At 36.2% G+C, this 13,712-nt stretch overlaps 1 protein-coding gene and 1 pseudogene across 1 annotated transcript in view; one reads left to right on the top strand and one right to left on the bottom strand.

Moving 5' to 3' along the window:
- LOC111520902 (vacuolar protein sorting-associated protein 13B) overlaps positions 1-13,712 on the bottom strand; it is an 883,038-nt gene that overhangs the window by 537,761 nt on the left and 331,565 nt on the right. The window lies entirely within an intron of this gene.
- The window catches only part of LOC111534327, a 6,645-nt pseudogene continuing 6,389 nt past the window's right edge, over positions 13,457-13,712 (top strand).

The following is a 13,712-nucleotide window of genomic DNA, read 5'->3' as shown; positions in this document are numbered from 1 at the left end:
AGAAATTAAAGTAGAAAAGTTGAATTAGCTTTATTCTTTCAGGGTTCTCAAAGCCTAGAGGTGAATAAATATATCCATGTTTCTGGTAAATTAGTTACATTTTCTATAATAAATATTTCAGAAAGCAAAAAAATAGTTTTCAAATTACATAAAGAAAAAATAAAAAGGAAACTGGATGATTATGACATAGGAAAGGAAGTAAAACAGAAATGAAAGAGCTAATACAGAAAAGGTTGAAGAAATTATTAAGTCTATAAGTTTGCAATTCATAAAATATTCAATAATACTAGAGATTCTCCAAAGTAATTAATTTTAACTTCTATCCTTGGATAGTACATGTAGTAAAATTATAATATAAAAGTAAAGCTCACCTTTTAAAATTACTTTATCAAAAAAAAATTGTAAAACACTGTTTGTTTGAGACGGGGTCTCACTGTCCCTGGGGCTGCAGTGCAGTGGCTTGAATACAGTTCACTGCAGCCTTGATTTCCTGGCCTCAAGTGATCCTCTCACCACAGCCTCGCAGTAGCTGGGACCACAGGTATGCGTCACTATGCCCAGCTAATTTTTAAAAAATTTGTAGAGACAGGGTCTCACCATGTTGTTCAGGCTGGTCTTGAACTCCTGGGCTCCAGCAATCCTCCTGCCTGGGCCTCCCAAAGTGCTGAGGTTACAGGTGTGAGCCCCTGCACCTCGCCCAAGATACTTGTTTTTAAGCATTTTACTTCTTTTTTAGGGTGGTAAGAAAGAATGTAAAATAATTTATTCAGTGCTTCATGAAAAACTCCTAAATATACTATTTCATTTAAATCTCAGAACAACCCTTTGAGATATCATTTTATAGAAAAACAAACATAGTCACAAAGGTATAGTGACAGTCTAAATTACAAGTCAAAGTGCTGAGATTTAAATTAGTTTTCCAGTCTTCAACCTGAAAATTCTTTTTCAGTGTTATTATGAGGCCTCTATTTTCACCCCAATAAAAATTATAAGCAAATCGTTTCTGAAAATTGTGGACAATATTACCTGTGCCAGATACAATGACATGAGGTGGGTAGTACCCCTAACCTAGAGCAGTGGTTCATTCATTCATCCATCCAACAAATATTTCTTAGGCACCAACTCTATGCCAAGCACTAACAATATAGTAGTTAATAGAGAAATAAAACAAAGAAGCAAACACACAAGAAAACATCAGATTGTGACAAGTATACTTATAATAATTATAAGTAATAGAAAAGAGAATGACTGGGTGACATATTATTGAGTGGTCACAAATGCCTATGAAACTGATATGTAAGCTGACATAGGACCAGTCAAGTACAAAGCAGTAAGACAACCAAGCAAAACAGAAGGCACAGCTAGAACAACAGCCCTAAATAGGATTAAATTTGGTATGAAGGAAAGGGCAGAGTCATAGATTCATTTAGAGAGGTAGGTAGGGTTTTGTTGTTGTTGTTTTGTTTTCTTTTTGAGACTGAGTCTCACTCTCTCACCAGGCTGGAGTGCAGTGGCGCTATCTAGGCTCACTGCAACCTACACCTCCCAGGTTCAAGCGATTCTCCTGTCTCAGCCTCCTGAATAGCTGGGATTACAGACATGCACCACCAAGCCCAGCTAATTTTTGTATTTTCAGTAGAGACGGGGTTTCACCACGTAGGCCAGGATGGTCTCGATCTCTTGACCTCGTGATCCACACGCCTTGGCCTCCCAAAGTGCTGGGATTATAGGTGTGAGCCACCATGCCCAGCCGGTAGGGGATTTTTAAGTTAAGAAAAGCAGTTGCAATTTTTAATTCACAGTATGAAAAGAGAGGGCTTTAATAGGGGAATGGCATAAGATGATTTACATTAAAGGGGAAAAATCACTCTAAGTGAGATGGAAAGAATGTTAAGAGAGTAAGCTTAAATTATTAGAATTTAAGTGGTACAGCAGTTCTTAACCTTTTCCTCACCCTAAATGCCTGAGGGAAATTATATTCTCCAACAAATAACGGCAATGGAGTTAAAACTCCTTGCCCCCTTTCAGAAAGTCTGTTCTAACAGAATTATAGATAGTACTCTTCCAAAGCTTACTCTCCAACTCCCTTTCTCCCATGTCTAGGCTTTTTGTTTGTCTGTTTTTTATATTACTAATTTTTCTCTCCCTAGGCTAAAAATCCACTGAGTGTTGCTCAAATCAGAGCTGGATTTTTGTCTCAAAAGACTACTGGAGTCTGGCGTTGTAGCTCCTATAATCCTAGCACTTTGGGAGGCTAAGGTGAGAGGATCGCTTGAGCCAAGGAGTTCAAGACCAGCCTAGGCAATACAGCAAGAGAAAGAAATTTTTAAAATAAAAAATAAAACACTGTTGAGCCTTGGCCTCACTAAATATTCTTGGTATTTTAAGAACTTTTAATTCTGAATAGAGGCAGCTAAAAAGACATCTCCATAAATAACCAGAATGAATTTCTAAAATAATAGTTTGTCCAATATATAAGACATATAACTAAACCATAATAGGATATTTCCATTTAAAAATCCAATTTTGACATGCTTTCTAAATGCAAAAAAAATTTACGCAGTTTCAGAATAAAGTTATATAAATTCCAGGCACATGAACACACTAAAGACATCTATAGAAAATTAAAAGCACTCTCAGGAATCTGATGAAATAGCAAATTTTAGTTTAGGTTTCCCATTTCTTTGTATCCGGGGATATTTGTTCTTCATTGTTTAGCACAGACTTTGCAATTTAAAAAAAAAAAAAAAAAAAAAAAAAAGGCAACGGGAGGGGGCTAGAGTAGGAAGCTCACAATGATTTTCCCTAAAAGTTAAAAATTTTCATCTATTAAGAGAGAAAAATAACTTCCCAACTTGAACCAAATGTTTCCAAATACTATCCAAGTCTCAGAAAGCAAACTATGCTTCTAATTTTATTACCCTAAACAAGAATTATTTGTAGTTATAACATGTTACAAAACCAGGAAATAAGACTTAAATCCCCTTTTCTTATAAAAAGAAGGTTAATACAACAAGTTATTTTGTTAATTATGGATCTGATAATTTTAGAAATTAATTCAACCACATTTAATTATAAATGACACATTTATATACCACAAAACTTTATAAAATGCAAAACACAATTACATAAAATCAAAGACAATATAATAATATAGCGTAGTCTTCAAAGTTTTTATTTTTCATAATAGTTTTTACTGCTACAAGTCAGTGAAGAGCCTTCATCAAGGATATGAAATCTAAGACTTCTTTGGAAATATGTTCAGTCACTTTGGGGGGAAAATAGAATTTTGGCAAAACTTAAGGTCAAATAAATGGAATGACAATAAGCAGATCCAGGAACGCATCTAGTGCTATTTTTTTTTTAAATAAGTGATAACATGAGCAAACAAGTGCTGGGTATTCTGGGTTTTTTATTTATTTTTTATTTTTTTTTATTATTTTTTATTATTATACTTTAAGTTCTAGGGTACATGTGCATAACGTGCAGGTTTGTTACATATGTATACTTGTGCCATGTTGGTGTGCTGCACCCATCAACTCGTCAGCACCCATCAATTCATCATTTATATCAGGTATAACTCCCCAGTGCAATCCCTCCCCCCTCCCCCCTCCCCATGATAGGCCCCAGTGTGTGATGTTCCCCTTCCCGAGTCCAAGTGAACTCATTGTTCAGTTCCCACCTATGAGTGAGAACATGCGGTGTTTGGTTTTCTCTTCTTGTGATAGTTTGCTAAGAATGATGGTTTCCAGCTGCATCCATGTCCCTACAAAGGACGCAAACTCCTCCTTTTTTATGGCTGCATAGTATTCCATGGTGTATATGTGCCACATTTTCTTAATCCAGTCTGTCACTGATGGACATTTGGGTTGATTCCAAGTCTTTGCTATTGTGAATAGTGCCACAATAAACATACGTGTGCATGTGTCTTTGTAGTAGAATAATTTATAATCCTTTGGGTATATACCCAGTAGTGGGATGGCTGGGTCATATGGTACATCTAGTTCTAGATCCTTGAGGAATTGCCATACTGTTTTCCATAATGGTTGAACTAGTTTACAATCCCACCAGCAGTGTAAAAGTGTTCCTATTTCTCCACATCCTCTCCAACACCTGTTGTTTCCTGATTTTTTAATGATTGCCATTCTAACCGGTGTGAGATGGTATCTCATTGTGGTTTTGATTTGCATTTCTCTGATGGCGAGTGATGATGAGCATTTTTTCATGTGTCTGTTGGCTGTATGAATGTCTTCTTTTGAGAAATGTCTGAAAAGCAATGGCAGCAAAAGCCAAAATTGACAAATGGGATCTAATTAAACTAAAGAGCTTCTGCACAGCAAAAGAAACTACCATCAGAGTGAACAGGCAACCTACAGAATGTGAGAAAATTTTTGCAATCTACTCATCTGACAAAGGGCTAATTTCCAGAATCTACAAAGAACTCAAACAAATATGCAACAAAAAAACAAACAACCCCATCAAAAAGTGGGGAAAGGATATGAACAGACATTTCTGGGTTTTTTTTGAAAGAAGTCTGTCTGCTCTAGTAAGAATGTATCTCCTCAAATGAGCACTTCAATTTACATGTAAGGTGTGCCTTCAAAATTGATTAACCAATTTTTATTTGTCCTGAAATTAATAATCCTTTAATCCTTTACAACGTACTGCTCCACAACATCAAAGAATTAGAATACTGAGGTTTCTTCTAACTCTACATGGTTAAATGTTTCACCACATAAGTTTCAGTCATGCAATTTTCCTTAGAATACAGTCACTACATCTGCTTTTCTTTTATCAGTTTTTTCCAAGGACTGATACATAGTTGACTATCAAGAACAAAAGTGTGGTCAGGCATGGTGGCTCACACTGGTAATCCCAGCACTTTGGGAGGCCAAGGTGGGCAGATCATTTGAGATCAGGAGTTCAAGATCAGCCTGGCTAACATGGTGGAACCTTGTCTCTATTAAAAATACAAAAATATTAGCCAGGCATGGTGGAACATGCCTGTAATCCCAGGTACCTGGGAGGATGAAGCACAAGAATTGCTTGAACTTAAGAGGCAGAGGGTGCAGTGAGCCAAGATTGTGACACTGCACTCCAGATTGGGTCTGGAGTAAGACTCTGTCTCCAAAAAAAAATAATAATAATAAGTTTTTTGCTTGTTTTTAAGTAAATTCATTAGAACTTAAAGTCTAGGGAAAAAAGCATTTAATCAAATTATGCTATTATTGCATACAATTTTTACAATTTGCCCTTTGTGTATGTAATACTACACACACACACACACACACACACACTCTTGAGGAAGGAGAAAAGAAATGAACATAATATAAACTGGTCAAGAAGGTGATAGTTGGAGTTAACTTTAAGTTTAAACTTACCTCTTCAGAACCATAAAAGGTTCTGAAGCAAGGGAATTATCTAATCAGAATCTGTGTAGGAAAAGATAGATATGTGAAAGGGATTGATTAACTAGAGACAGAGAAACCTGACATAAGGCTACAAACGCTGTAAAATAAACATAATTAAGAGAAAATATACATTTAGGTACTGATTAGTTGACAAATCGCCTTATTTTAGAATAGCATTTTCAATTCAAAAATCTATTTCTCCAATAAAATAAATTATAAAAGGTAAGGGAAGTCTCCCTGGGAAAAGTTAAGAAGAAAAGCTCCACTTTTTATTTTTTATTTACCATTTCTGTGTTTCTTTTATTCTAAAAATACTGAAATAATTTTATAATTTAAAAACTAATTTAAAATTATATCTCTTTGAATATGAACAGTACTAAATAACTAAAATTAATTTCAAGGTAACTCAAAATATTACATATTACAATCTCCTGATTCATATAATTCATTTTACATATTACATACACATATAATTCATATTGCATATTATATATACATATTACAATTATATATTACATATATATTCATATTAAAATCTCCTGATTTATCCATCTCCTGCCATCATATAGTTTTACTTTACGAATCCTATCCAAGTGATTTCATTTTAGTTGTTAACCTATTTATCTATGTAATTATTTTTAATTTTTTATTGGCTGTATTATTTTTCATTGAATCTTTGTGCAAATCAGAAACGCATGTTAACTTTAATACTTCTCACTTGGTGACTGCCACATATCAAAAGCATCACTAAATCTTGAAAATTTTACTTCCTAAATTATCATCAAACCTCCCTACTAAGATTAAACTCCTATTTGTCTCTCATAGGAACTGCTACAATATTCTCTTTACTGGTCAAGCAACACTCACTCTCACGCATACACATACCTATCATACCAGTTCTCCACAGGGCAACCAAAATGATCTTTCCAAAATGCATCCTGATCCTGTTAACACCAGTATTGCCCCTTTCAATGGCTTACCATTGCTTTAAAAATGAAAACCTGAAATCTTACATGGAACACAAGTCTCCACAGGGTGTGGCCACTACATTTCTCTACAACATTATCTTGCACTACTTTCCCTGGAGCTCTCTCCCGTCCTTTACTTCCTCCTACTCACCAAATTATTTCTCCTCCTTCATTCTGTTTGAAACGCCGTCGTCTTGACTGAGTTAATTCCTACAGAAATTCTTTCATATCTAATCTCAAACTTCACTTCTTGAAGAAAGTTTCCTGTGATCTTCCAAACCAACAGAATCTCTGACTGTATAATCTCATAACACTGATGTATCTCTCTTCTGTGATGTTTACTGTAATTGCAATTTTATGTGTGATTTCTTGTCCTTCCCACTCATATGCTCTATGATGGTTAAGTGTCAGATATTTCTATGCATTTTTGCCATCCACTGTATCTTTGCCACTCCACCAAAAACAAGTGACTTAAGTATTAAAAAAAAGTACATACTGAAATAAATGAATACAATGTAGAGACTGCAAAGTATTTAAAATCTTCCTTCCTCTCCTCTAATCACCAGAAACAACCACCATTAATATTCTGCTGCATATTCTTGAAGACTTTTTTCAAGGATTATAGAAACATATGTATCTATAATTATATATTTTTAAATACTGAATCATAATTAGGGTTGCCAGATTTAGCAAATAAAATACAGGAGGATCAGTTACATTCATATTTCAGATTAACAATAAAAGCATGTCCCAAACATTATTTGTTGTTTATGTAAAACTCAAATTTAACTAGGCATCATGTATTTTTACCTGGCAATTCTAATCATAAAATACATACTGTCCTAAATGTGATTTTCTCCATTATGGATTCGAGATTTAGTTTTTGGTATATTTGTGGGAGATCTTAACTTGTACCTCCAATAAGAAACTATTAGTCTGAGAAGTAAAAGAAAAAGCATGATATTTTCAAATATAAAAAATATCTCATATTCTTTAAAAATATATTTCTATTCTTTTAGTGAGGTAGGAAGTAATCCATTTCAAGTACAAAAACCGACATACTTGAAGTGTTATAAATTTTCTCAGAATAATATTCAAGGTGGGCAATTGGAGGCATGTTTTCATGCTACAAAAAAACTCCTCTAATTCAATTTCATGTGCATTTCCAAAAAAGTAAATTATTTTAACTGTATATTAACATTGTATCATTAAAATTATGGGAGGAAACAAGTAATTTATACTTAAGAATAACACACTATAAATTACTGAAAAATAAAGGTATTTGTTAGGTGGTTCCTCCTTATAAGTAATCATCGTACTTTATTATTCCATGAAGATAAAATGATATGACCAAACTTTTATCATTTAAAGCAAACTTTAAAGTGTTAATACCAACCCTAATTCTCTGATCAAAATCACCATATTTGACTTTTAGAATAGATAGTTGTTTTAAATGGTTCCACAGGGAAACTAACATCATCTAATTTATGTCCATGATGTTTAGCACTGCAGAGGTAAAACAAATAACTTCTGCATGTCATCTGAAAAGTTTATTTTCATGACTGCTTTATTTAACAATCTTGATTTCATCTATAATCACAAATGCAATGTGCTAAATATGGGCTAGAAAGTGGGTTTATTTTGTTAGCAACTTAAAAAGATAGGCCATAAAAATGATGTTTGTACCAAATAGAGAATCCTTATGGCAGGCATACTCTATTAGTAACCCTGTTGCAGAAAGCCCTCCAGTGCGCAGAAATATGTGGCATCAGTCCTGTGCCAAAAGACCAAGGTGACCATGAGCTAACTGGAGTCAACAAGTATATCCACTATGACCTGCTAGAAAAGAAAATTAACAGTGTTAACAAATGATTGAACCAGGCTCTGATCCTCTTGGAGTTCATGTATGGATACCTGGATGACCTCAAGCAACTGAGCAGAGTAAGATGTACCTGCATAGGCATTCAGGATACCATGGACCATATGGCCACAGTACAGTTCATCAGCAGAGAGGTGGCCAAATGGCCATATCATCCACCATCCACTGTGATCATCAGACAAGGCTCAGCTCAGCAGTAAGAAAGGTCTGTGCCAGGCCAAGGACATAAATCAGAAAGCATAATTTCCTGGCAACTGCGGATATGAACTATAGTGTGGGCTTTTAGAAGCTTGGACCTAGAATCAATTCGAAAGCTACATATACCCTAGGATTCTTCTTATTCCACTACCCCCACACCTCAATAGTGGTGGCTTGCAGGGCATATACATTGGAGCTGGGGAGGCTGATGCAGTGGATGGCAGGAGTTGAAGTGCCACAAGATGAATGGTGTGAAGCTGACAGGCACAATCTCAAGCTAGATCTGATCCACAGATGTGATCCTGAAGGTGGCAAACACGTACTGTGGAGTACCAGTGGCCTAGTGTAGAATCCATCTCATACACTGGCCTGATGATAACCTGAACATGGGTGTAGAAATTGTGGCCCTCAGTGTTCTCTTAGAACCACAGAATAAAGAAATAACTGGGTAAGACAGGCTAAGGAGACAATGCCAATCCAAGATAAAATCAAGGATCCTGACCCTGATTGCCATTATAAATGACAGGTAAAAATTAACCTCAACAAGCTGAAGCCCTATGTAAATAAGCCCTTTACCCCGACCTGGCCCACACTGTGGAAGTAGTAGGTACTGTAGTGAAGGAGAAATGGACTTTGGACATCAAAGTGGGTCTGATCAACAACTGTACCAACTCAAGCTATGAGGACATCAGGTGCTCAACAGCTATGGCCAAGCAAGTGCTAGCTCATGGGCTCAAGTGCAAGTCACAGTTCACCACAGCACTGGGATCTAAGCAGATCTACACCAATATTGAGCATAAGAGTTATTCACAGATACTATTGGATATGGTAGGCATTGTCCTGGCCACTGTCTGTAACCCCTGCATTGGCCAGTGGAACAGGAAGGACATAATAAAGATGAAGAGAAATGCAATCCTCACCTCCTACAAGAGGAACTTGACAGGCCACAATAAAGCAAACCTGAGGCCCATGCCTTCATCATGTCCCCAGAGATTCTCAAGCCCTAGCCATTTCTGGCACCATCAACTTCAACCAAGAGATTTACTTCCTGACAACCATGTACAGCAAGAAGTACAAATTGGAGGCTCTAGATGCAGATGAGCTTCCCTAAGCAGAGTTGACCCCAGGAAGGACACCTACCAGCACCCCCACCACAAAGATATCAGTAGGCAGAGAGTGGATATGAGCACACCCAATAAGTGCCTGCAGCTCCTGGAGCCTTTTGACAAGTGGGATGGCAAAGACCTGGATGACCTACAGATTCGCATATCCTTACAAAAATGAAAAGGAAGTATACCACTGACTACATTTTGAATGTTGGCATATGGCTCAAGTTATTGAGGCACCAGTACAACATCTCCAATAACCTGTTTATTGGTGCCATAAACACTGAAAACAATAAATGCCAACTCTTTGGTAAGGCTGTCATCAGGAGAATGCCCACTACTGTAAGAAACATGCCGTCAGATGGATGGTTATCAGACATGAGAGCCATGGCAATCTGGGAGCATACAGCACTAGAACCCTGCCACAGTGGGAAGAGAGGGCATCATCATCAAGAGCTTCACCAGGATCCAGGAAACCAATTTCAAGAAGCCAGCCTGCTGCCCCTTACCTTTACTGACATGACAAACTACAAGATCTACCCTATGCATAATCTCATCATCCAAGGCTGGAAAGGCTTTGCCCTGGCAAGCCCCTCAAATGTATCATCAAGAACTCCAAGAGGACTGAGGAAACCATCCTTCTGAACCACAAACTTCTACAAGACCCCAATTCAATGGTTCCATGCTGACAGTACTCTGAACAGAATGATGGAACTTTAGTACTAGGCTCCATGCTCATCCAGCCACTGCTCTGCCTGCCCACCTGCCTGCCCACTCTGCTATCTGAATCCAGCTCAGGTGTCACAAGTGTAGTTCCTTGTGTGTCATGAGAATTGGATCTGATCCAGCTATGGCTTTCTGCTCTAAGATGGCATGGCTACACACTTCTCCCTGCCCTCCCCTCCCTTGACCTGAAGAATAACTCATGGTTGGAGGGGTTCTTAAAATAATTTTCAGCCCCTTATCCTCCTTTTTTCAGTTTGATTCAGATCTTGAGCAGCTCCATGCAACTGTATTTATTTTTGATGACAAGACTACTACCTAAAGAACTTTTTCTCCTGCCTCATCATTTCACTGGCGACTGAAGGATTTTAAATAACCTTTTGCTCATGTAGGGAAAATCAGAAGCTTAATTTCACAAAAAGTGTATATAAGAAAAGGGGCATAAAAAAATAGCACAGATAATTTTAAGTAAAGGTCAACAAATTAAGTTCTACTGGCTGTTTTATATGGCTCACAAACAATGGTTTTACAATTTTAAATAGTTTTTTTAAAAAAAGAAAAAATATATAATAATGTGTATATGTGAAAGTTACACAAAATACAACCAAACTCATTCCTTTATATAGCCCATGGGTGGTGTTGCACTACAATGACAGAATTCAGTAGGTGCAATAAAGGCTGTATGGCCCACAAAGCCTAAAATAGTTCCTATGTGGTCCTTATAGAAATAGTTTGCCAGTCCCTGATTTTGAAAAAGAAGGTTAAGGTGGGCAGATTTGCTCTAGTAGATACCAAGAACTATAACACTTCAGTAATTAAGACATTGGTATAAAAATAAGGAAACAGAAAAGGAAGCAGACTAAAGAGCTCAGAAACAGAGCAGTGCATACCTAGCACACTATAGTATTGCATACCTAGCATTGCATACTATAGCAGTGATGGCTTTGTAGGTTAAGGAGAAAAGATAAACTATTCAAGAAATGGTACAAGGAGAACTAGTTATCCATACAAGGAAAAAATGGATCCCTAACTAACACCAAAGAATGAGGTGGGCGAGACTCAATTCCTAAATGATAAGAGGAAAACTTGAAAATATTTTTTAAATATGCAGAGGATCTTTAAAATTCAAGGTAGAAAAGGATTTTTTCAACAAGCCACACAAAACACAAACCATGAAAGAAAAAATAGATAAATCTGACTACTTTAATACTGAAATTTCCCACACATCAAAACTGATTATGTAAACAATTGGAAAACAAGCCACACATATAATTGGGAAGAATCAGAATCTACAATATAAAAAACTGTACAAACCAATGAGGTGAAAAAAACTCACTAGAAAAAAAGAGGAACATCTGAGTAACCTGAAAAAAAAAAAGTTCAAATTCACTAATAACCAGGGAAAGGCAAAATAAACCTGCAATGACTTAACATTCAGATCAGCAAAAATCCATATAAGGCTGACAATACAAATATGGGTGAGGATGTAATGTGAAGTAACAAGAAATCTCTTGCTCTTCTAAAGGAAATATAATGTGGTACAGCTACTTTAGAGTAATTTGGCAATATCCAATAAAGTAAAAGACATACCTACCTATAACTTAGCAATTTCAACCTAAGTATAGAATAAGAGAAATTTGAAAACACATAAATAAGGAAACAATATACTTTGTCTAGACTAACACTATGGAGCTTTCCCCTATGTTTTCTCCTAGCAGTTCTACAGTTTCAGGTTTTATATTCCTTTAATCCATTTTTGACTTGATTTTTGTATATGGTTTGAGATAAGGATCCAATTTCATTTTTGTGCATGTGCACAGCCAGTTTTTCCAGCACTGTTTAATGACGAGACTATCCTTTCCTCATTACACATTTTTGGTACCTCTGTTGAAAATCCATTGACTATAAATGAGTGGGTTTGTTTCTGGGCCTTCTAACTTGTTCCATTGATCAATGTGTTTATTTTTATACCAGTATCATCCTGTTTTGGTAACAATAGCTTTATATGGTTTGAAATCAGATAGTTGGATATCATCATTTTGTTCTTTTTGGTCAAGACCATTTTGGCTATTTGGAGTCTTTTGTGGGTTCATAAGAATTCAAGAATTGTTTTTTCTATTTCTGTGATAAACGACATTGGACTTCTGATAGGGATTGCACTGAATCTGTAAGTCATTTTGGATAGTATGTACGTTTTCACAATATTGATTCTTTCAATCCATAAACACAGGACATCTTTATATTAGTGTATGTTTTCTTCCATTTCTTTCATCAGTGTTTTACGGTCTTCAGAATGGTTTTACAATTTTAAATGATTGAAAAAATATTTCATTGCCTGGGTTTAATTTATACTTACATTTTTTTTTGTTGTTGTTCTTGCTATTGTAAATTGAATACATTTCTTACTTTCCTTTTCGGATAGTTTGTTATTAGTACACAGAAATGCTACTAATTTTGTATGTTGATTTTGTATTCTGCAACTTAAAGCACAGGCAATAACAACCACAAAAATAGACAAATGGATGGCATCGACCTAAAAACCACAGCCAAGGAAGCAATGAACAAAGTGAAGCAAACCCACAAAATGAACTTCTACAAGTTCAGCTTTTTTAGATTTCACATACATGTGAGATCATATGGTGTATTTTTCTGTGCCTGGCTTAAAATTGACTAAAGTCAATTAATAATGTATTATGTATTTCAAAATAATGAAGACAGTAAATTTCAAATGTCTCACTGTGAAAAAGGATAGGTAAACAAGATGACAGATACGTTAACTGTCTTGATTTAATCATGCCACATTGTATACAAATATCAAGACATCACTCTGTGCCCCATATATGTATACAATTATGATTTGCCAATAAAAAATAATAGTAACTTTTAAAATAAGAGTATACAATCCAAAATTGTTTTACCAAATTCTAAAAATAAATCATCAGCAATAAAAATAAATTGCAGTACATTGTATTCATAAAACTGCAATTAAGTGCCTGAATTAAGAATTATAGAACTCAAAAAAGAAAACTCTCCCAACACCAGTCGGGAGCCTCGTGTCTGCGCTGTCCAGGCCAGGCTGTGGTTTGGCCCTGAAGCCAGTAGAGGAGGCCTCTTGACTATGGTCTCTGTTTTGCGTTAAATGTTTTCTCCTCCTGTGTGGCCCAGTGCCACATGGGCTCCGGTGGGACGCCACGGGGTTTGACCCAGATTGCTGATGTTATTGGTGGGAAAGGCAAAAAAGACAGAAAGATCCCAGAATATCTAATACATTTTAATAGTTGGAACAGAAGCTGTGATAGATGGGCAGCCAAAGATCATGTGCACTGTAATACAGGTGCAAATTAAGGATGACAGCATGGTCTCCATCTCCCAGCGCGAGGGACACAGAAGACCGGCGATTTCTGCATTTTCAACTGAGGTACTGGGG

The sequence above is a fragment of the Piliocolobus tephrosceles genome, chromosome 7 (genome assembly GCF_002776525.5).
Source record: "Piliocolobus tephrosceles isolate RC106 chromosome 7, ASM277652v3, whole genome shotgun sequence".
Classification (NCBI taxonomy): Eukaryota; Metazoa; Chordata; class Mammalia; order Primates; family Cercopithecidae; genus Piliocolobus; species Piliocolobus tephrosceles.
Note: the sequence above shows the minus strand (reverse complement) of the source record. Positions and strands in the feature narration are given on the sequence as shown.